At 36.5% G+C, this 25671-nt stretch overlaps 2 long non-coding RNA genes across 2 annotated transcripts in view; one reads left to right on the forward strand and one right to left on the reverse strand.

Moving 5' to 3' along the window:
* The window catches only part of LOC145737574 (uncharacterized), an 82998-nt gene that overhangs the window by 41912 nt on the left and 15415 nt on the right, over window positions 1-25671 (reverse strand). The window lies entirely within an intron of this gene.
* LOC145737576 (uncharacterized) overlaps window positions 1-25671 on the forward strand; it is a 119351-nt gene that overhangs the window by 20862 nt on the left and 72818 nt on the right. The window lies entirely within an intron of this gene.

Raw genomic sequence — 25671 nt, forward strand, 5'->3', positions numbered from 1 at the left:
AAATTGTATGCTCTTTCTATTTAAAATATGAAAAAGGTACCATTTCATTTAAGTTTTCTGAGATAATTGCAAAAAAAATTGCGATTTTTTTTGAAAAAGCGCCCTCTAGCAGTTAGTTCGTTAACAAAAATAAACTGTGTTATAGACCATTAAATAGAGCAAACCAATACTTTTCTAACCAGCTATACTTCATTAAATAATAATTATCCGTTATCAAGATATTTAAGTTTTTCTGTGACGAGATTCGCAGCGCCCTCTACGGAAAACGCGTAAAGTTAGAGAAAACTTTCTTATACAAAAAATGTGTAGAATTGCTTCGAAAACGTAAGTGAGTTATTTTAAACATAGCTTTTCATTTAGATTTTCACAGTTATTTCACTTTTTTGTGTTTATTATGTAAGTTGCGCCACCTAGCAGAAGAGTTCGAGTTAAAAAAAATATTTTCAGAATTTTCTCTTAGCCACATTATCTATAATTTTTTTTCCCTAAGTTGTATCTTTCATAATTTTCGAGATATGGCCGATGACCTCTGTTAGTGGAACACCCGGTACAATATAGCGGTAATTGTTGATCTATCTTACAATCCATGCTGTGTCTCTGGCGCAATCTTCCAAATAAGCTGGTTCAAACTCTCATTATTATTTTGTGTGAATCCGCCAATACATCGCTCTAGGAGAGCATCTTTGCTTAAATCTTCATATATTGGCTTGATTCCTTGTAAACATCAGTTGGTAGAGCAGAATATGAGTGTTTGAAATTATTCAGCTTGTTTGAAGCTGCAGCTTTCTGCCATTCACACCATGAGTATTCTTCGCTAGGGCAGTTTTCGTGTTGTGGTTTTGCATCGGTTGAGGCATAATGATAATAAGTAGCCCAAATGGGTTTTTTCATTTCTTCTACAGAATTAGAATTGAAACGAATTGCACGACCATAGTACTGGGTGAGCTTATCAATCATTTTTGCAGTCAGGTTCCCTTTACCTGAGAGAGTTTTTTTTTTGAATTTTTTTTCCAGTTTTGGTTTCACTATCAGTCACAGTTTTTTTGACTAAATCACGCAAACGAGTTCCCATCCTTTTTTGGACGTGTCCAACACATTCTTTTTTATTGATTAGAAAATTTTCACCATAAGGTTCAGCATTGATAACACCACTATATGTTTTCGAGTCACCATCTCCAATATAGTTGCGAATCTTCACGTTATTCTCTTGCGATCTTTTGAACATTGTGACAATTGCGTCGACTTCCATGTTACCGGATGCTCCTTTGTGATTTGCAGAACATTGATCTTCATTTATATGGTTCTCTTGCCATTCTTCGAACTCTGCAGAATCAAGCTTATTCTTCCAAGTAACGCACATGTGACAGTATGAACTTTTTACGAGAACATCGATGACTTTTCCGGTGTAATATCCAAGCAAGGAAGCCACGCCATACAAAGAAGAAAATCCACGTTTTTTCCAAGTTCCATCGCCTGATACGGTTAATTCTGATGGAGATTCAATATTTTTTTCTCTACACATAGCTGCTTTTTCTTCCTCAATCGCAGAAACAAAAAATCTTTTTGCGGCATTCGTCACACTGGAGCACATTTTATTCAAGTAAGTGTTGTATACCGATTTTGATACGAAATTACTGGATAAATCCATCAGTCCGCAGAATTTGTCACAACCAGCTAATCCCAAGCCTAAAACTCGCATCACGAAAGCAAATCGGTAGTTCACTTCATACATATGATTATCTACTCGTTTACTAGACGGAACGTAACGAGGTTCTTTGCATTTTTCACATTTTATTTTTATCTTGAAACCAAGACCTATTTTGCCACAACACTGAAGTGATACTGTACTATCACAAACTGCACACTTCACTAACGTAGAAATTGTTGAAAAAACTAACAGAAAATCAATGATTCTGAAATGCTTATCTGTATTTTCAGCAACTTTTTGGCTAAAACTTAGCCTGATTTTTTTCGTTGACGTACTTCTTGCCTCAATATCGTCATCGTTTCTTCGTTTATGCGGAGGAACTATTTTTTTAGCTTGATACAACTTTTTACCAGTCTCCTTTCTACACTCTCTGGAAACTTTTCTCGGCATTTTGCGAACAACAAAAATATCACAACGAAATAGAGTAAGAAAATACAACACGACTGTTACACTCCGCGTCTGCAAAGTGTTGATAGAATGTGACAGAAGAAGCTGACAATGGCGGGTTCCTGTCACATTCTACAGGTCTTTCTCTTGACAACTCCCTTCCCTTGTTTCAAGAATACGCACCCTAGTAGTCGTTCGAGACACGCCTACTTCCAAAGCTATATCTTTGTGAGTTTTGCTCCGATTGACTTCATATTAACAGACAACATTCTTGAGTTACTATACTTTCATAATATGCAATAAAAAAATCACTTTTTTTGAACCCTCAAAACCCTTTTTGTACTTATTTCACTTAATTTAAGGTCCTTTGGTATAAATATGTTTTTTGCTGTGCATTAGAACCCTCCTGGAGCAAAATAAAAAATTGCCAAAATTGCACTTTTAGCAAAAATGGCATTTTTTCAGTTTTGGAATAATTGTAACTTTTTATTTAACTCTTATAGTTTTCTCTCAAACGCCATTAGAAAGAAGATAAAAAATACTACAAAATGAGCCAAAACTGGCCTCTCTAGCTCTTCATGTTACCGAGATATTGAATTTCAAAAAGCGGTTAAAAATACCCCTAATACCCTCCATTCTTTCAATTTTTGTGAAAAATTAAAATATTTAATGTGCTTTTTTTGTACTTATTTCACGTAATTTAAGGTCCTTTGGTATAAATATGTTTTTTGCTGTGCATTAGAATCCTCATGGAGCAAAATAAAAAATTGCCAAAATTGCACTTTTAGCAAAAACGGCATTTTTTCAGTTTTGGAATAATTGTAACTTTTTTATTTAAACTCTTAAAGTTTTCACTAAAACGCCATTAGAAAGAGGATAAAAAATACTACAAAATGAGCCAAAACTAGCCTCTCTAGCTCTTCATGTTACCGAGATATTGAATTTCAAAAAGTGGTAAAAAAGCTCCCTAATACCCCCCCATTCTATCAATTTTTGTGAAAAATTAAAAATTTTAAAGTGCTTTTTTTTGTACTTATTTCACTTAATTTAAGGTCCTTTGGTATAAATATGTTTTTCGCTGTGCATTAGAACCCTCCTGGAGCAAAATAAAAATTTGCCAAAATTGGACTTTTAGCAAAAACGGCATTTTTTCAGTTTTAGAATAATCGTAACTTTTTTATTTAAACTCTTATAGTTTTCAGTAATACGCCATTAGAAAGAGGATAAGAAATACTACAAAATGAGCCAAAAGTGGCCTCTCTAGCTCTTCATGTTACCGAGATATTGAATTTCAAAAAGTGGTAAAAAAGACCCCTAATACCCCCCCATTCTTTCAATTTTTGTGAAAAATTAAAATTTCTAATGCGCTTTTTTTGTACTTATTTCACTTAATTTAAGGTCCTTTGGTATAAATATGTTTTTTGCTGTGCATTAGAACCCTCCTGGAGCAAAATAAAAAATTGCCAAAATTGCACTTTTAGCAAAAACGGCATTTTTTCAGTTTTGGAATAATTGTAACTTTTTTTTTAAACTCTTATAGTTTTTACTAAAACGCCATTAGAAAGAGGATAAAAAATACTACAAAATGAGCCAAAACTGGCCTCTCTACCTCTTCATGTTACCGAGATATTGAATTTCAAAAAGTGGTAAAAATACCCCTCCATTCTTTCAATTTTTGTGAAAAATTAAACATTTTAAAGTGCTTTTTTTGTACTTATTTCACTTAATTTAAGGTCCTTTGGTATAAATATGTTTTTTGCTGTGCATTAGAACCCTCCTGGGGCAAAATAAAAAATTGACAAAATTGCGCTTGTAGCAAAAACGGCATTTTTTCAGTTTTGGAATAATTGTAACTTTTTTATTTAAACTCTTATAATTTTTACTAAAACGCCATTAGAAAGAGGATATAAATACTACAAAATGAGCCAAAACTGGCCTCTCTAGCTCTTCATGCTACCGAAATATTGAATTTCAAAAGTGGTAAAAAAGCTCCCTAATACCCCCCCATTCTATCAATTTTTGTGAAAAATTAAAAATTTTAAAGTGCTTTTTTTGTACTTATTTCACTTAATTTAAGGTCCTTTGGTATAAATATGTTTTTTGCTGTGCATTAGAACCCTCCTGGAGCAAAATAAAAAATTGCCAAAATTGCACTTTTAGCAAAAACGACATTTTTTTCAGTTTTAGAATAATTGTAACTTTTTTATTTAAACTCTTATAATTTTTACTAAAACGCCATTAGAAAGAGGATAAAAAATAATACAAAATGAGCCAAAACTGGCCTCTCTAGCTCTTCATGTTACCGAGATATTGAATTTCAAAAAGTGTTAAAAAAAGACCCCTAATACCCCCCCATTCTTTCAATTTTTGTGAAAAATTAAAATTTCTAATGTGCTTTATTTGTATTTATTTCACTTAACTTAAGGTCCTTTGGTATAAATATGTTTTTTGCTGTGCATTACAATCCTCCTGGAGCAAAACAAAAAATTGCCAAAATTGCACTTTTAGCAAAAAAGGCATTTTTTCAGTTTTGGAATAATTGTAACTTTTTTATTTAAACTCTTATAGTTTTCACTAAAACGCCATTAAAAAGAGGATAAAAATAATACAAAATGAGCCAAAACTGGCCTCTCTAGCTCTTCATGTTACCGAGATATTGAATTTCAAAAAGTGGTAAAAAAGACCCCTTATACCCCCCCATTCTTTAAATTTTTGTAAAAAATTAAAAATTTTAAAGTGCTTCTTTTGTACTTATTTCACTTAATTTAAGGTCCTTTGATAAATATATTTTTTGCTGTGCATTAGAACCCTCCTGGAGCAAAATAAAAAATTGCCAAAATTGCACTTTTAGCAAAAACGGCATTTTTTCCAGTTTTGGAATAATTGTAACTTTTTATTTAAACTCTTATAATTTTTACTAAAACGCCATTAAAAAGAGGATAAAAAGTACTACAAAATGAGCCCAAACTGGCCTCTCTAGCTCTTTATGTTACCGAGATATTGAATTTCAAAAAGCGGTTAAAAATACCCTAATACCCCCCCATTCTTTCAATTTTTGTGAAAAATTAAAATTTCTAATGTGCTTTTTTTGTACTTATTTCACTTAATTTAAGGTCCTTTGGTATAAATATGTTTTTTGCTGTGCATTAGAACCCTCCTGGGGCAAAATAAAAATTGACAAAATTGCGCTTGTAGCAAAAACGGCATTTGTTCAGTTTTGGAATAATTGTAACTTTTTTTTTAAACTCTTATAGTTTTTACTAAAACGCCATTAGAAAGAAGATAAAAATACTACAAAATGAGCCAAAACTAGCCTCTCTAGCTCTTCATGTTACCGAGATATTGAATTTCAAAAAGTGGTAAAAAAGACCCCTAATAGCCCCCATTCTTTAAATTTTTGTGAAAAATTAAAATTTCTAGTATACTAGAAATTCTAGTAGTAGTTCTATCTACTTCTCTTTTAGAATAATTGTACAAATTAAAACTAAATAAAATGGACAAATCCTACAACCTATCTATAATAAATTTTTTTAAAAGCCTCCTGAACTGTGTCAAATTATCGCAGGTTTTAATAATCACAGGTATTTTATTAAATTCTATTAAGCCTTTATACAGCACAGAGTTGAGCAACTGATTCGTGTTACATCTGTTTGTCAGTATAAAATCTGTACGATTTCTTGTACCATAATTGTGTACATCTTCAAAAACTGTTAACTTATCGCAGATATATTCAGGTAAAAAAACGTTTCTTTAATTTAAAAATAAACAAATAAACACTAAACATAATTCTTTGGTTGACAGACAGCATATTTAGGACACTCAACATAGACTTCACAGGAGTATAATGATTACATTTTAAAATCAGTCTCATTGCTCTGTTTTGGATTATTTCCAATTGATTTATCTTGTATTTGGGTAAATTGAACAGCAATGTTGAGCAGAATTGCAAATGTGGAACCGCAATGGCATTATACAACATTAATTTTGTACTCATTGACAAATTTTTCCCAATCCTTGTTAAGAATCCAACTTTTTTTGCGAATTTTCTCATTATATAATCGACATGAGAATGGAAATTTAAGTTGGCATCCAAAATTACACCCAGATATTTAATATCTTTTTCATAAAGAATATTTTCCCCGTTTACAGTTATTTTACATTGTGAATGTCTTCCTGGTTTATTTTCGATTTTTTGCTAAATACACAGAATTTTGACTTATTTGTATTTAAGCTTAGTTTATTATTACAGAGCCAGTTAAATAGTTCATTAAGTTCATTGTTTATAATAATTGACATTTCGCGAAGATTTTTCCCTATTATATAAATCATGGTGTCGTCTGCAAATAAAAATGAATCTTACATCTTTTAAGCGCGTAGAGCATATCATTAATATATAACAAAAATAGTAATGGACCCAAAACTGTGCCTTGCGGCACACCAAACATTACATCAATAACGTTAGACATATAATTTTTAAACTTAACACGTTGGACTCTATTTGACAAATACGATTCAAACCATTTTAAAACACCATCCCTAATTCCTAGATGTTCCAATTTTTTAATTAAATGTTTCTATCAATAGTTTCAAACGCTCTCTTAAAATCTAAAAAAACCTCCAATACAAAATTATCACAGTCAAGAGCTTTCAGAAAATTATCACATATATCAACAACCACAGTTTCACATGAGTGATTCTCGCGAAAACCCGATTGATAAGGAACTATTATCGAATTTTCAGTACAACATTTAAGAAGTTGTTCTTTAACACAAACTTCAAGGAGCTTTTCATAGACGGGCACAGTGTTGATGGGTCGGAATTCATTGTAATTTTTTGTGTTTTGAACTTTAGGTGCAGGGACAACCGTTGACATTTTCCAGGATTCGGGAAACATCCCATTGCTCAAAGACGTATTAATTATATCTAACAGACGATCACCAGCAGCATAAGATACATCACACAGAACCTGTTTGGATATACCACTTTCACCTCCCCCCACATTTTTCAGATTTTTTAAAATTTCTTTCATTTTAGTCATTGTTACTTTTTCAAATTGTAAAAAATAATTATTTATTTCGGGAGCTCTGGTAAATGGGTTATAAATGTTGCTTGTGGAATATTTTTAACTATTTGGTCGACACTTTCTATGAAATATTATTAAATTTTTCTGCAATATCTGCCTCTTGGTAGACTTTTTCACCTTCAAAAATAATATGTTCAGATATCATTTGTTTTTTATTAGGTAGTAAGGTCTTTAGATTTTTCCACAATTCTTTAGGGTTGTTTCTATTTTCATCTATGCATTCTTTATAATATTTTCTTTTTCTTCTCTGATTTTATGTACAATAAAATTTCTTTTTGTTTTATACTCATCCCAAGCCCCCTCACGCTTATCCAGAACAGCCCTTTTGTATAAAATATCCCTTTCCAGCATCATTTTCCTAATGCCGACGTTATCCATTTTTTATCCACATATTTTTGTTTTTGAACAATTCTGACCTCAGGGCACATTCGATCTAAAATAGTTTTAACATCCGCAATAAAAGAATCAGCCAACAAACTCACGTCGGAGATATCCTTATTCCAGTTAACTTCAAGCAGCTCTTTTTGTAGTTGATCACATTTGTAGTCTTTTAAAAGATCTTTGATGGCTTATAATATTGACAGATGATTCTCTTTGTTGATTAAGAGAAATGACAAAATTGAGTGATCACTTATTTTAGGTGTGAGATGCACCTTATGCGCAAGATGCTTGTCATCAGTGACAATAAAATCAATTAATGTCTGACTCCTCGGAACTATCCTGGTCGGCGTTTTTACAATTTGTGTTAAAACCCTTTGTGTAGATAATGTTATTTATTCTGTTGCTATAAAAAGTGTCCCTGAACAAATCAAAATTAAAATCACCAAAAAAATAATATTTGTGCCATTAAAACTACTAATTTCATCGAGATATTCGTTAAAAAAATCCATAAATCCAGCATCTTCTTTTTTAGGTGGATGATACAAAACAGAACACAAATACTTAACACCGGACATCGACATTTCAAAAGACAATAACCAAACAAAATCATTAACACGCAAAGTCTTAAGCTTATGTCTAATATCACATCTTATCAAAGCCATAACTCCCCCTGTTCTACTGTTATTACTAGTGCATTGTTCCAATTTGTACCCATCAATGTTCAGCTCGCATAGTTCAATATCAGGCGTCACATGAGTCTCACTCAGTAGTATTATTTTTGGTTTCCAATCATTAATTAATAACACAATATTAACCCCGGTTGTTGACATAACCCTGACAATTAAAATATACAATACTAGTATCAAGAACAATATTCAAATCTAATTGCTACTTAATGTACTTACTTCTTTGTAGTTCTTCAATTCTTTTGTACGATTCGTACCTACTAACATCCCAAGAAACATGATTCACACTTAAACTAAGACCATACTTTTCATTAGACACTACACCGTTTGCACATTTAACAGTATTAGCATTACACTCTTTAAAATCATGACTACCACAACATCTAGCACACACTTTGTTCTCCTTACAATCCTTCAACAAGTGACCATAGCGACAACACCTAAAGCACCTTCTGATTCCATAGTCGTTGTAAACCAAACAGCGATTCCATCCAATATTCATCCTCTCCTTTTCAATAAGAACTCCATAAGTAGTGGCATCCACCTCCATAACTATATTGAATCTTCCGTTCACCACATTCGACCTCCTTATAATATTGATTTTCTTGTTGGGGCCTTCCTGAATATTGTTTTGTTTTTTGACTTTTGCAACAATCTCCTGATCTGCTAGAGAATATTCAGACTCATTCACACCTACCACTTTAATACGATGTTCCAATACCTTGGGTACATCCACACTATACGAATCACCCATTTTGTCCTGTATCTGAGCCTGAATATTACCTAAATCCTTCTCGTTACCACACTTAAGGATAATACCACCATTTTTTGTGGGGTTTACCCAACGATAATCCAGCTCCAATATCACTGGGGTTCACATTTTTCCTTAAGTCTTCCTTTACTTGTTGGATATTTTTTTCAGAGCATTTTTGTTTCACTACTAATACTTTATTGTCATTCTTTTTCAAGGCTGTGACATACGATGTTGCGACATTAGATTTTGGCTCCACTAGTCCAGAAGGCTTATATTCTCGAATACTGGCAATTTCGGCTTTCAGACTACGATTTTCTACCAATAATAAATCAATTTTTTCGGTAAACTCTCTAGTTTTTTCTACTAAAATATTAGAGTAACACTGACATCGATATCCCAGTCTCCTCCATCATCCACACGGCTCCTTTTCCTCAAACGGTCAGTTTCTAACAAACTCCTGGGTGTTGGGTACACTATTTGTTGTAGGATCGCAAATTACACATTTCCAAGTGGCCCTTCTCAAATGGAAACCGCGCATATCTACATTCATGCATTTTCCGTGATAATACAAACTACAACCAGTACATTGTATAGTCGATTTTACGTCATCAAACACAACTGTACATTTAAAACAATTAGTTGAAGGGTCTCCATCAAACGTATTACTTCCACTTGCCATTTCGAATTGAGAGTACACTTAGTAGGATACTGGAACGCAGCAATCGAAATATTTATCGATAACAGACGTAAACAAATATGGCGATGCACAATTTTACACAGTTTTTACGCCTGTTTTCACAAGTGGTAAAAAAGCTCCCTAATACCCCCCCCATTCTTTCAATTTTTGTAAAAATTAAAAATTTTAATGTGCTTTTTTTGTACTTATATCAATTAATTTAAGGTCCTTTGGTATAAATATGTTTTTTGCTGTGCATTAGAACCCTCCTGGAGCAAAATAAAAAATTGCCAAAATGGACTTTTAGCAAAAACGGCATTTTTTCAGTTTTGGAATAATTGTAACTTTTTTATTTAAACCCTTATAGTTTTCACTAAAACGCCATTAGAAAGAGGATAAAAATACTAGAAAATGAGCCAAAACTGGCCTCTCTAGCTCTTCATGTTACCGAGATAATGAATTTCAAAAAGTGGTAAAAAATACCCCTCCATTCTTTCAATTTTTGTGAAAAATTAAAATTTCAAAGTGCTTTTTTGTACTTATTTCACTTAATTTAAAGTCCTTGGTATAAATATGTTTTTTTGCTGTGCATTAGAACCCTCCTGGAGCAAAATAAAAAATTGCCAAAATTGGACTTTTAGCAAAAACGGCATTTTTTCAGTTTTGGAATAATTGTAACTTTTTTATTTAAACTCTTATAGTTTTCACTAAAACGCCATTAGAAAGAGGATAAAAAATACTACAAAATGAGCCAAAACTAGCCTCTCTAGCTCTTCATGTTACCGAGATATTGAATTTCAAAAAGTGGTAAAAAAAGACCCCTAATACCTCCCCATTCTTTCAATTTTGTGAAAAAATTAAAATTTCTAATTTCTAATGTGCTTTTTTTTGTACTTATTCACTTAATTTAAGGTCCTTTGGTATAAATATGTTTTTTTGCTGTGCATTCGAACCCTCCTGGAGCAAATAAAAAATTGCCAAAATTGCACTTTTAACAAAAACGGCATTTTTTCAGTTTTGGAATAATTGTAACTTTTTTATTTAAACTTGTAAGAGAGGAGCGTTAACGATGAGTCAATTAAACACACCTTTCCCTTAACTAATATATTTTAAAATAGGTTCTTGCAAACAAAGTAGAAAACAACGTATTGTATTATATATGTGTATAAAGCTTTTCGCGGCGTAGTCGTAAACAGAATGCCCGAGAGCCGTGCGTAACTAACGTAATCTGCACGCGCACTGGTGTTTATTGTACGATTTCCAAATATGGACCGTCTGGCAGGCTGCTCTTTGATTGGCCGCATTTAGGTTTCTGCGACCTTCAACAGCAAGTGGTGCGGCCCACTATGTTGCGTTTAGACCGGGTTTTGAAATTGGTTCTTACAGTCTCCCCCTCTTTTATATCTCTCCTCTTTATTATCTCTATTATAGCTGTTATAGGTTCTGGGTTCTTTCGGGGGCGTCCCCTTTTCCGGATAGGCACTATAGGACTTCCAGACTGACCACCATGGTACATTCGTGAGGCAATGCTGCAATGATATACTCCCAGTGGTTCATCAAGTTGGTCGGAGCTGGCGATTTCATAAGATATCGGTGATACACGGCGGATGATTGTATAAGGTCCATCTCTTTTAGGATCCAGCTTGGCGGTTACATGCTTGTCTTGACTGCTTCGGGTGTGTGTAGTAACCAGTACTTTATCACCTATAGCGTAATCAGGTGTCTCTGCTCGCTTTAGATCAGCATACTGCTTTTGATAATCTTGTTTTTTCTCATTAGTTGTTTGTGCTTCTATCAATGTCATGTAAACTTGCTTCAAGTAAGGGGTTATTTCTGGAAGGAAATTGTCGGATTGGACTACTGGTCGGAAGTCATTAACACTTCATCAGGACTCCTTAGCTCTCTGGCAAAGTTTAAGGTAAGCAGCACTAAATCCAGTCCGATTCGCCCAAGTTGTGTGGTCTTTGCCTACCAAAGTCTCAGTTGCAAGTCTCTGCTTCATGTCGCGGTTCTTCCGTTCGACCATATTAGCTTGTGGATGGTATAATGGTGTTAAACTCTGTTTAATGTCATTGCTTGGCACCACTAGTTGCATGACATGTGAGACAAATTGAACACCATTGTCTGATATGATTCGGCGAGAAAATCCGAATCTAAGGGAACACTTCGTCAATTAGTTTTGTGGAGCATTCTTGGGCGGTTGCTTTGATAAGTGGGAAGAGCTCGACCCATTTAGTAGAAGTATCTTCCACTATAAATATCCATTGTTCACCTTGTGGTGTTTCGGGTAATGGCCCAAATAAATCAATTGCTAGAATCTCAAATCTTTGATTGTAAGCTGGCGTCTGAACTAATCCAGCTGGTTTTTGATTGGTTGCCTTATATCTTTGACAATCAGGGCAATTTTTGACATAATTCTGGATGAATGGTCTCATACCGGGAAAATAATAAGGTCTGATATTCTGTGAATAGTTCGTTCAGCTCCGTAATGAGCGGCGGTAGGGGCGTCATGATGTTCAGCCAACACTCTATTCCTTTCGTGAATTGGTACAACCAGTTTGAGCATCTTCAAGATCTGGATCTGCGTACTTGTATAGAACGCCATTAGTCATGATATTGTCACGTTTAATTTATGAGCCCTTGTTGGGTTCATCAATTAAACTGACTCACGACGTTAAAACGTCGCGCCGGGATCTCAGTTTTAAGGATGGAATCAAACACTGAGTTTTCTACTAGACACTTACTTCTATTAACCAAACATGTATAAATGGATCGGTACAATACAGCCATAAACACACTAAAAGTTAACAATTCAGCAATTGTACTTACATGAATACATAAGCTAAGGACTTAGCATTTTCTGGCGGCTGGCTTAGTCACTTTCGTGTTGGAACAACTTTGGAGAATGGACTACTTAACTTGATCTTCTTTTCCCGAAGAGAGGTCGACATCTCGACTCTCTTGGATCAGCTGGTCGCACTGCTGTCGATTGGTTCACACTCCCCTACACTGCTAAAATCGGCGTATTTTATACCCGATTGATAGGCTGACGTAGTTTGTTATTGTCGCTTGTTTTTCACATTTCTGTAAAGCAGGTGGTGGTGACTCATGACTGATATGATACACTCGGTGCATCGTGGTGCGACCTTGTCTCGTGCGCTTAATATTTCGCAATCCTCGAATACTCTTATGTTTTTAAGTTAATAAGTCCATCTTTTGAATTAATGGATTTTCCATTCGTGACAAGATATCCCCTTGAGGTCCAGCGGGCGTATTCATTACTGTTTACATCCTCAAAAGTTTTCTATGATTTTCTTGAGATCTGGATCTTTCAACTGCTCTGCTCTCACTTCATTCGGAGTACGTTTTGGTATGTCAATAGTAAGGTAGCAAATACTACAAGAGTCGTCATTAGAATGTTACAAGGCGGTCTTGATAACATGTCTGCAATGGCATTGAGTTTTCCAGGACCATATTCAATTTTTAAGTTGTAACCTTGGATCATTAAAGCCCAACGTGCTAGACGTCCAGTTGGCGTCTTAATGCTGAGTAGCCATCTCAGTGGTTGGTGATCCGTGACTACAATTACTGATGAGTGGTCCAAGTATCCTCGGAACTTGTTCAAGCTCCAAACTACAGCTAATGCCTCACGCTCTGTCGTCGAATAGTTACGCTCAGCCGTCGTTAGTAATCTACTGGCATATTCCACAGGGCGTTCTTCTAATCCTTCACCAGAATGGGGGCAGTAGTCAGCTTTTCTTCAAAGTTAGGAAGGCATGTTGTTGCTGTGGTCCCCATGTCCAGGTCACATTTTTCTTTAAAAGATTAGTCAAAGGTTATTTCAGCAAACTGGTCTATAAATCGGCGATACCACGAACAGCTTTGCAAAAAGGACTGAATCTGTTTATATTCTGTGGTGGTAACATTTTGTCAATGGCAGCTGTCTCTCTGGATCCACTTGGATTCACAAACGAGGTCTTATCTTGATCTTCCTGCCGAACTCGGACTTGATGATAACCCGCCCTCAAGTCAAGTGTTGACATATAGAATGTTTTTTAGTGCAATGGAGTAAATCATCCATTCTGGGAAGCGGATAACTCACAGGCACCGTGATAGCGTTTAATGCCCGATAATCTACACACAGTCTTGTGCCTCCATCCTTTTGGGGCACAAGGACGACAGGTGCGGACCATGCTGATTCACACTCTTCAATAACCCCAGCTTCCAACAGTTGTTAAGTTCAATTTCAAGTTGAGCTTTTTTTTGCAGGTGTCATACGATAAGGTGGAACAGATATAGGAGGATTATTTCCAGTATCTATTCTATGTTCTGCAAAGGGAGTGGGATCTCCCCCTAGAACAAAAACATCTTGATTTACAGTGATTGTGTCAGAAAGAATTTTCTTTTGCTCATAAGATAGCATTGTACAGAATCGCCGGGTTTCCGGAGATCTGGCTTTGAACTTACTAAAAAATAACCCTTGGAAAATCTTTAAACCGCTTAATAACAAAGAAATAAGTGACAGTGAACACTTTTTCTAAAAGGTCTGTGTAAGTCTTGGTTTTTGCACACGGGCACACACCGAGCGGCACACTTTTTAGGTTACGTTCGTCGTAATCGTCCTTTTCGTCTTTTCCTCCACTCGCGCACTTATACTACCTGCATTTGCAACATCCCCCCCATCTTGAAAAGCTAGGATCTTTCAAACGACTGCTTGGAATCCTCATCTTTGATTGGTAGAGGGGCAAATTTTGCTGAGGGCCCGCCGGGTAGTTCCATGAGATGTCTTGATGATGGCCACTCGATCAAGTCCATCTTTACCAGGTATCAATTCTATGATCCGTCCAAGTCTCCATTGACAAACAGGAACATGATCTTCTTTATGTAGTACTATCATCGTTAAGTTTTAGACGACCAGTACTTTTTGTCCATTTATGTCTAACTTGTAGTTCTGAGACATATTCTTTACTCCATCTCTCCCAGAAGTGTTGTGCCAATTTCTGCACACGCTCGTACGTAGTGAGTCTATTTTCTCTTATTAATGTGACATCTTTATCAGGCAGCGAAGTTAATGGTCTTCCAATCAGGAAGTGAGCCGGGTGGTAATAGGAATAGGATAGCTAGGTAAGTTTGATAGGGTAAATAATGGTCGGGAGTTTACCACTGCTCTATTTGCACCAATAATGTGTAAAATTCTTCAAGGTTAGGTGAGCCTCACCCATTACCCTATACAAAATGATATTTACATGTCTTAACTCCACTTTCCCACAGTCCACTAAAGTGTGGAGCACTGGGAGGCAAAATATGCCAACTTAACTCCTTCAACCAGGTCAATGCTTCGCCAATGCCATCAGCTTGCTTGGACAAAAAATTACCAAGTTCTTTCAATTTTGAGTATGCACCTACAAAATTGTACCATTGTCGGGAGTATACTATGAACGGTTTTACCACGCCTGGCAGTAAAACGCCTAAAGCATTGCAAAAAACAATCAGCACTTAACTCAGTCACCAATTCCAAGTGAATGGCTTTTGTAGAAAAACACAACTAAAAGTGCCATCCAAACATTTAGATATCTTTCCACACGACCTTTCCTATCCTTTAAATTAAGGAACGGGTCCACACCAATTATTTCAAAACCAGCTCCCGGGCGTAGACGTGACTCTGGCAGGTTTCCCATTTTTACACCAATAGTTTTAGGGTTTTTTCGAAAGCAAGTAACGCATTTATAAACTATAATTCTTGCGAGATCACGCCCGCGTATTGGCCAAAAGATTCTCGTATGAAGCTAACATTAATTGAGGTCCAGCGTGCAAAGTCGTAATGCTCATTTCGAAAAATCAAAGTTGGTTAAATGATGTTTTGAATGCAAAATATGGGATGTATTTTATGATAGTCAAAGTTCGAAATCTGCAATCTTCCTCCCACCCTCATTATTTCATTTTCATCAAGAAATGGGCTTAAATGTTTTAAAGTAGGAAGCTCAAAAGATTGTTGATCAGACTTTCACTTGCACTTGTTAGCAAACTTATTTATTTCACTTGAAAAGCTATCTCTTTGTGAAAGGTTAATTAGAATATTCATTGCAACTGATAATTCAATAGCTGTTAAATACCAACCCTTTCGATTATTTTTATTTTTATTTTTTACTATTGTAAAATATACGGAATATTAAAGCTACAACACGCTTTAATCTAATTAAATTTGAAAAAATGTTCAAAAGGAAATTTAAATTCATCCTTTGAAACCAACTATATTAGTTTATTTTGTTTGACATCAGGCAAAATTTTTTGTAGAAATTATTGGGCAAAACTGGCCATTTTGATTTGTCAAACTTCAAGAAGTTTGGGGCCGTGCACCACCACATTCGACATGTTTAAGTTGGTCTGGTTGTACACCCCCGAGTGATCAGTCAGCTGGATTATCACTAGTTGGTACATGTCGCCACTCATAATTTTATGTTACTCCTGATTTCAGCTACCCTATTACTAATGAACGGTTTTAAAACATACTAGGTGCCTCTTAACCAACCTAACACTATTGTCGATCGGACCATAAGATAATTTTGTTAAATTTGATATCCATTGACATTACAACTCGTTTACTAACCGGGCTGTAATAACCGCTGCACATAATTCTAATTTATGAATAGTGATGGTTTTTAATGGTGCAACCTTACCTTTGGCACATGTTAGGTTACAAAATATTCATTTGATTATTGACTGATTTAATATAAACGGCTCCACCATACGCACTTTGTGACGCGTCTGCAAAAGCGGTAGCTCGAACAATATCCAGCATTTTTGCAGACTACTTGTCGAGACCAGATAAGGTTGAAGGAGCGATAAGAAGCACTTTAAATTTCAACCATGTTTGTTCCATATCAATAGGCAATGAATCATCCCATAGACAGTTTGCTAACCATATTTTTGTATCATCCTCTTTGCGATATTGTACACAGGTGCCAACAAATGCAAGGGATCAAAAATTCGTGCTATATGACTTAAACAGTGCGTTTGGTAATTCGTGTTTGATCAGCAGGAAAATTTATTTTGAATTTTAACTCATCACTTTAGTAGACCAGATTAACCCTAACATTTTGCATTTTCATAGGTCCAATTTGCACACAATTTAATTCTGAACAATTATTTTTCATATGATTTTATAACGTCACTACCTGTTGGAGTTCCACTTTCTAAGTGAAAGCAGGCGCTTTTTAAGATATAAGAAACTTGATTGCAAATAGAGATTGTTTCTTCAACAGTACTGCTGCCACTTAAAAAGTCATCCACATAAATTTGAAATTTGGGGATTTGATTCTTTACAATCAAGTGCCAACTGTTTTAGACAACGAGTAGCTAAAAAGGGCTAGACGCCATACCAAAAACTACACGGGTCATTTCATACATGCTCAAATTCTCAGATGAATCTGACCTCCATAAATCCGTTGGTATTTTCTTTGCTCTGGATTTACCGAAATTTGATAATACATTTTTGAGACATCTGCTGACACTGCATAATTATACTGACGAAATCGAATGAGAATTGTAAGTAACTCATCCTGGACCACAGGACCAACCATTTGTGAATCATTTAATGATATCCCAGTGAATTATTGTCTAAAACAGTAGTCATACTGCATTGTACACCACTGCGAAGAGGACATGTTATAACTCTCTGGGCGTTGAACTCCATGATGTGGTATTACCATAGCACAATTCATTTTCACTAAAGTTTTGTAGTTTTCTCATGAACACCTAAACTGTCAAACCTCCTTCATGTAGTTTGAGTAATTTGATTTTAAGTGGGATTTTTATCTAACCTTTTTTCAAAGTACAAAAACTGTCTTAGCTTTCATAAAATGAATTCCTAATGACTCTAAGTTGATTTAAATGGTATATTATTTCAAACCTACCATTGGTAAACGAATTGTCTGCTTTGCAAACTGTTCTTCAGCTTTTCTTTTCTTCCAAAGATAAAGCTGGAGATGGTCCAACTCTTCTAAAGCCCAAACTGTGCTGTATATCTAAAGTTTCCAATTTTTATTAATAGTGACAAAGGTACAGACAGCAGTGTTCTATTTGACCATAGTGGACCATAACCACCCCAACCCAACTTTGTATTTTGTAAAATGGGCTTGTTATGGGCCTAAGTTGTGCCTGCCCTACACATAAAATTTTCCAAAATGCATCTGCACCAATCAAATGTCAATTTTAGATGGTACATGAAAACCTAGGATCAGCTAAAACAAACGATTGGGGTCTACTTAGGTCTTTAAATCATTTTTATGATTGGGGAATGTTTGAAGTAATGTTTGGGACCCATAAACAAGTCAATTTAATCTGTAATCCGAATGAACATCTTTTATTTCCACTTGACATTTTTCATTAATTTGGGATGTCACTTTATTGACTCCTGAAACACAAAAACAATGACTCTGTTTGAAGGCCAAGTTTATACACAAATTTTTTGTTATAAAACTAGACATACTTCCATTATCTAATAAGCATCTTATAACGTGGCTTTGATTGTGGTTGTCATAACCCTTACCAAAACTGTTGACAATAGCACTTGTTGCACTGTGTTTGCTGTTAAACCACTACAGCTTGATGTATGTCCTCATTACTTTCAGTGGTGTGTATTTGCCTATTTGATTCTGGTACATTTTCAGCATCATGTCGCACCACTCTTTGAGAATTATTTAAATGTAAAATCACATGATGCTTGTATCGACATTTAGAACATGATTTGGCTCTACACACTTTGCTATGATGACCAGGTTTTCAAACAGCACATACACAACCCGCTTGTTTTTAATAAATTCAATTTGTCTCATGAGATAACTTTAAAAAATTATCACAATTTTGAATGTAAGCGAGGTTTGATTACAAAATAAACAAGGTCTTGCTGGTTTTCAGTATAAAAGGTTTTAGTACTTTGAGTAATTAATTTTTGAATCTTCTCTGGTAACCTGCATGGTTTCTAAAAAATTGGCTCTTTCTTTTAAAAATTTTGCAAATCAGTTAATGTTGGATTCTCTGGCAAACTGCTCTTTTTTTGTTCCCAAACATTAGTGGTTGAAGAGTCCAACTTTTGAGAAAGTACGTAAATAAGAAGGGTTGCCCAATATTCAGGGGTTCATTTAATTGTTTTAAACAACGCAAATGTTATTCAGGGAGTCAATCATACTGCGAATTTTTTCATCAGATGGCTTTTTGAATGGTTTCAAGGTTACATATGCCCTTAACATGTCTAAAAATGAGTAACCTGTCATTGTCATACCTGTCACAAAGCACTTGCCAGGCAGTATTGTAGTTACTGTCTGAAAATTCAATTGCTTGTATCACTTGTAAAGCCTCATTTTGTAAAGCACCTCTTAAGTAGTGAAACTTTCTTATATTTGGCAACATTTTATTTGTATGAATCAATGAACTAAAGATTTCCCGAAATTCTAACCATTCATCATACCTACCTCCAAACTTTGGTACATCAATTGGTTTTAAACCAGTATTATCACCTCGATTATCATTTTCTGATGACACCGTGGAAACACCAACCTGTTGAATATTTGTGACTAACAAATTTTGATTTTTATGATCATTTATGTGGGGTTTTAATGGAAAGGCAACACGGCAAGTAGTTTAACTGATTGTATTAAATAAGATTAACAATAAAAGTTGAAAAGAAGGTACAGAAACACGTAGTGATCGTCGTAACACTCGTAACGTCGTTAATCGTTTTATCTACGTCGTGGTCGTCGTATCTGGCGTTAAATCGTGCGCACTGGCTTGCTTCATATTTAGCACTGCCGCCGCACCGAATCTCTAGGTCGCTCGCCGACGTCGAGTCTGTCTGCATCCGTACGGGGCTGGCGGAGGGGAAAGGGGTTTCTAGCCGCAGCCAGACAACCTTGAATACACGATATTCCCACATTTATAATCTTTTTTGCCAACACAACACTCGAAAAGTATGAACTTTCAAAAATTTCACTTTCTATATTCAGCTCCTTTAATTTTCTATCATATTCCTCATCATTAAACAACAGAGACAGCTTAGTTTGCAATTCTTCAAACTCATTTAATAAAAATGGTTGAACTCTGTCTAAACGAGACTGAACATCTAATACTTCTACCTCAGCGAGTGGCAAGTTACTGTTTAAATTAGGCACAACTTCATTATTTAAAAAATTATTAAATCTTGTCAACTTACTTTTTAAGGTGGCCTTAGCCCTTGAAATATTTTTTATTTGTTCTTCTTGAGAACTCATTTTGATAGTGAATTATTCACAAAATCAATGCAAACAAAAACAGGGTACAATTTTCATGGAAATACAAATGTAAATGGAACGAACTCACCCCTGTAGTTGCAACTTCAGTTTTTACGTAGAACACCAACCAATATCTTCAAGGGACTGTTTTCTTTCCAGGTACTATACAGCATACAGCTCAAATCACTATTCACCATCTGTGAATCGTGAATCCGTGACGAAGGACCATGTACAGAATCGCCGGGTTTCCGGAGATCTGGCTTTGAATTTTACTAAAAAATAACCCTTGGAAAATCTTTAAACCGCTTTAATAACAAAGAAATAGGTGACAGTGAACACGTTTTCTAAAAGGTCTGTGTAAGTCTTGGTTTTTGCACACGGCACACACCGAGCGGCACACTTTTTAGGTTACGTTCGTCGTAATCGTCCTTTTCGTCTTTTCCTCCACTCGCGCACTTATACTACCTGCATTTGCAACAAGCATAGTTCCTTCGTTCTCTCTCAACATGGTTATGGACAAAGCTTCGATGGTGGCGTCGTTAAATTCCACATTGTGTTGATCTTCAAATCGTAGTTCATGTTGATTGAAGTCGTCTTCTGCAAAGTACCAGCAACACTGTCCAAGGTTGATTGCTATATTTCCGGCTTGAAGGAAATCAATGCCAAGTAGAGTCTTATTGGCATCAGGCAAGCATACTAGCGTAGTGGGTATGGTACGACCTTGTAGAAGTATGTCCACTGTAACAATCTTGGTGTCAAGAGTCTTAACACTGCCATCTGCTAATTTAATATTAGCCCTAGATGCGGTAAATGTTGCTCCTTTTTGATGTAGCGCTTTATACAAAGAGCTACTTGCAACACTCTGTTTTGCGGCCGTATCAATGATTCCTGAGCCATTCAAGCCCATGATAGAGATGTTGAATAATGGTCGACGCTGTGGTGACAGTTTGGCAACGTCGCCCTCTAAACAGCAAAAATCAAGTGAAGAGACACCACCAGAACACGTGGGACAGTTTGACTTGATGTATCCAGGTCGCTGACAACCAAAACAAGTAAGCTGATTTGGTCTATTAGTTCTAACAGAATTTTGAAAACTACTTGGTTGAGAGGGGCTAGGAGAAGAAAACCATATTTGAATGTTCCTACGGCGCAGTGGAGGAAGAAATTGCACTGGCTTTGGCAGTTCGTTTCTTGCGGCACTCGTCCTCTGTGTGTCCTAAGTATTTGCAAAATTTACATTTAGGTCGTTTGTCGTTAACTCGGTCACTATCTCGTTTGACTTCAAAGTGTTCCGAGAAGTGTTCACTGTAAGTCTCTTCAATTTCTCAACAATGCTTGAGCTGGTCATTAAAAGTCAAAACTTTATCACGCGGAACCCGTTCGCGAATACGTTTTTGTAAAAGTCCGTACACCATGTCTAGTTGAACTGACTCATTAAGAGTACCGGTTGGAAGCTGAGCCAGAAGTGACCTAGCTTTACAAATAAAAACGTCTGAAGGCGTCTTTGAATCTTGTTCATTAGCAAAAAGTTCACGATACACTAGATACGCGGGTTTTCTTGGACCAAACGTGATTTTCAATAGATTAATTGCATCATCCCAAGAATCTACAGAGTCTTTCACGCCTTGCCACCACGTAGCAGCAAAGTCATCTAACAACATAGACAGTCCACGTAACGCGTTTGAATCGGACACTTTTGAGCAATCTTTGAAAGTTTCAACAGCATCGATAAAAGCGTTTACGTCACTGTTTTTATTACCGTTAAACCGAGATAAACATGTTGAAAAATTGCCATCACTCGCGGTTGGTAAAGGAACTGCACCAATTCGTGCAATAAGTTCTTGAAACTGTTCGTTGGATAATGTCACGTGATCCATTTCAAGGTCACTCGGAGGAAAATTATCTTCACTAGTCTCTTCTCGGCTTCGAAGCCAATACCTTACGGTTGGCGGTGGCAGATTGTCGAATTTTGAAGTACAATTCAATGACAAACTTACCGCAAGTAACTGCCTCTAGTTGTACACAAATGCTTTCACTATTCATAGCAAAATAAAGCACGTAAAGTTCAATGAAGCCGTGAATGAGCTTTTTTTTTTAAGAATTTTCGCGAGGGTAGCAACGAAATGTTCTTCGAAATATACATTCACGTTCACGGGACGTACACACGGAAAACGAAGAGTAACCAGATTTTCGCGACGAACGTTCCGAGAGTCACAAAATGTCCGATTGAACTCGACAAAACCACCGTTAATTCCTGAAGTTTTCTTTAAAACTGCTGCAAGCCACAAGTTGGACGCCAATTTGTAAGAGAGGAGCGTTAACGATGAGTCAATTAAACACACCTTTCCCTTAATAATATATTTAAAATAGGTTCTTGCAAACAAGTAGAAAACAACGTATTGTATATTATATATTGTGTATAAAGTTTTTTCGCGGCGTAGTCGTAAACAGAATGCCCGAGAGCGTGCGTAACTAACGTAATCTGCACGCGCACTGGTGTTTATTGTACGATTTCCAAATATGGAACCGTTCTGGCAGGCTGCTCTTCTGAGTGGCCGCATTTGCGACCTTCAACAGCAAGTGGTGCGGCCCACTATGTTGCGTTCTAGGACCGGGTTTGGAATGGTTCTTACAAACTCTTATAATTTTTACTAAAACGCCATTAGAAAGAGGATAAAAAATACTACAAAATGAGCCAAAACTGGCCTCTCTAGCTAGCTCTTCATGTTACCGAGATATTGAATTTCAAAAAGTGGTAAAAAAGCAACCCAATACCCCCCCATTCTTTCAATTTTTGCAAAAAATTAAAATTTCTAATGTGCTTTTTTTGTACTTATTTCACTTAATTTAAGGCCCTTTGGTATAAATATGTTTTTTGCTGTGCATTAGAATCATCCTGGAGCAAATAAAAAATTTGCCAAAATTGCACTTTTAGCAAAACGGCATTTTTTCAGTTTTGGAAATAATTGTAACTTTTTTCTATTTAACCCCTATAGTTTTCACTAAAACGCCATTAGAAAGAGAATAAAATACTAGAACATGAGCCAAAACTGGCCTCTCTAGCTCTTCATGTTACCGAGATATTAAATTTCAAAAAGTAGGTAAAAAAAGACCCCTAATACCCCCCCATTCTTTCAATTTTTGTAAAAATTAAAAATTTAATGTGCTTTTTTTGTACTTATATCACCTAATTTAAGGTCCCTTTGGTATAAATATGTTTTTTGCTGTGCATTAGAACCCTCCTGGAGCAAAATAAAAAACTTGCCAAAATTGCACTTTTATCAAAAACGGCATTTTTCAGTTTTGGAATAATTGAACTTTTTTTTTAAACTCTTATAGTTTTCACTAAAACGCCATTAGAAAGAGGATTGAAAATACTATAAAATGAGCCAAAACTGGCCTCTCTGGCTCTTCATGTTACCGAGATATTGAATTTCAAAAAGTGGTAAAAAAAGACCCCTTATACCCCCCCATTCTTTAAATTTTTTTGAAAAATTAAAAATTTTAATGTGCTTTTTTTTGTACTTATATCACTTAATTTAAGGTCCTTTGGTATAAATATGTTTTTTGCTGTGCATTAGAATCCTCCTGGAGCAAGATAAAAATTTGCCAAAATTGGACTTTTAGCAATAACGGCATTTTTTCAGTTTTGGAATAATTGTAACTTTTTTATTTAAACCCTTATAGTTTTCACTAAAACGCCATTAGAAAGAGGATTAAAAATACTAGAAAATGAGCCAAAACTGCCCTTCTCTAGCTCTTCATGTTACCGAGATATTAAATTTCAAAAAGTAGTAAAAAAAGACCCCTAATACCCCCCCCCATTCTTTCAATTTTTGTGAAAAATGAAAAATTTTAAAGTGCTTTTTGTGTACTTATTTCACTTAATTTAAGGTCCTTTGGTATAAATATGTTTTTTGCTGTGCATTAGAAACCCTCCTGGAGCAAAATAAAAAATGCGAAAATTGCACTTTTAGCAAAAACGTCATTTTTTCAGTGTTGGAACAATTGTAACTTTTTTATTTAAACTCTTATAGTTTGTGACGCTCTTTTGTTGGGGGATTCCATTTCAAATGCCCCTTTTGACAGTAGTCTGATGTTAATTGCCTCGGGCGCCACCCCGTCTACCGGGGTAACTTTTAAGACAGTCGAAGAAGGAAAGCGGTCGCTAAGGTTTTGCAAGGCTGACAGGCCCAATGAAAGTCAAAAATTAATTTACAAGCCCACCGTGTCGTGTTTCCAAATAAACTAAACAGAAATCAACACTCTGAAACAATTAAACAAAAATTATGTCTACGGGCCTACGGTGGTTAACGAACACAGAACCAACCGTAAAACAAATGTCGGAACCCTAACGGTATCTTAAGTCCTAAACAGAAACAAAAGCAAGTGTAAAGATGAGAGAGAGCGTGTAACTTTGTTTTAAGCGATCAACTTCAACCAAAAGCGTGTAAGTCGGGGACGCGGGTGACAAAGCAGCTAAACGCACCAGTAAAAAGCGGTCAGATAATAGGCGTACGCGTTAACGGTGTCTACGGCAGCTGTCCTGGTGGTTAAGGACAGGAGAAATCCGTGTGCTAGCTACGGGTAACAAGGAGAAACCGTCGGGTCCTTACGAACACACAACGGCCAACTACGGTGTACTAAATACTAAAAAACCGGGTCGTACGAGTCCACGACGGCTAGCTACGGTGTACTGTATACTGGGGAAATCCGTCGGGTCGTTACGAGTCCACGACGGCTAGCTACGGTGTACTGTATACTGGGGAATCCGTCGGGTCGTTACGAGTCCACGACGGCTAGCTACGGTGTACTAATTACTGGGGAAATCCGTCGGGTCGTTACGAGGCCACGACGGCTAGCTACGGTGTACTAATTACTGGGGAAATCCGTCGGGTCGTTACGAGTCCACGACGGCTAGCTACGGGGTACTAATACGGGGAAATCCGTCGGGTCGTTACGAGTCCACGACGGCTAGCTACGGTGTACTAATTACTGGGGAAATCCGTCGGGTCATTACGAGTCCATGACGGTAGCTACGGAGTACTAAATACGGGGAAATCCGTCGGGTCGTTACGAGTCCACGACGGCTAGCTACGGTGTACTAATTACTGGGGAAATCCGTCGGGTCGTTACGAGGCCACGACGGCTAGCTACGGTGTACTAATTACTGGGGAAATCCGTCGGGTCGTTACGAGTCCACGACGGCTAGCTACGGGGTACTAAATACGGGGAAATCCGTCGGGTCGTTACGAGTCCACGACGGCTAGCTACGGTGTACTAAATACGGGGAAATCCGTCGGGTTGTTACGAGTCCACGACGGCTAGCTACGGTGTACTATATACTGGGGAAATCCGTCGGGTCGTTACGAGTCCACGACGGCTAGCTACGGTGTACTAATTATTGGGGAAATCCGTCGGGTCGTTACGAGTCCACGACGGCTAGCTACGGTGTACTAAATACTGGGAAACGAAAGGAACGGACAGGTATTGCGGTATAGGACCAAAACAGATGCCGTACCGGTATAAGCGGTTGGACGGTACTTACTGCTAGTCGGCTTTCGAGTCAGACCAGGTGCACAGGTTCGGGCGCTGACCGCAGGTGGAAGAGGCCGTTTGCCACGTGCAGGCCAGTTTTATTACCTGCTTGTCCAGTCTTGATCATTCTATTCTCCAAATCCAGCTGGAACTTGTGTTGCTCCATAAGATCTAAGCCCATTAAGACGTCATC

This window comes from Ips typographus, linkage group LG14 (assembly GCF_016097725.1).
Source record: "Ips typographus isolate SLU linkage group LG14, UJ_Ityp_2.0, whole genome shotgun sequence".
NCBI classification, from domain to species: Eukaryota; Metazoa; Arthropoda; class Insecta; order Coleoptera; family Curculionidae; genus Ips; species Ips typographus.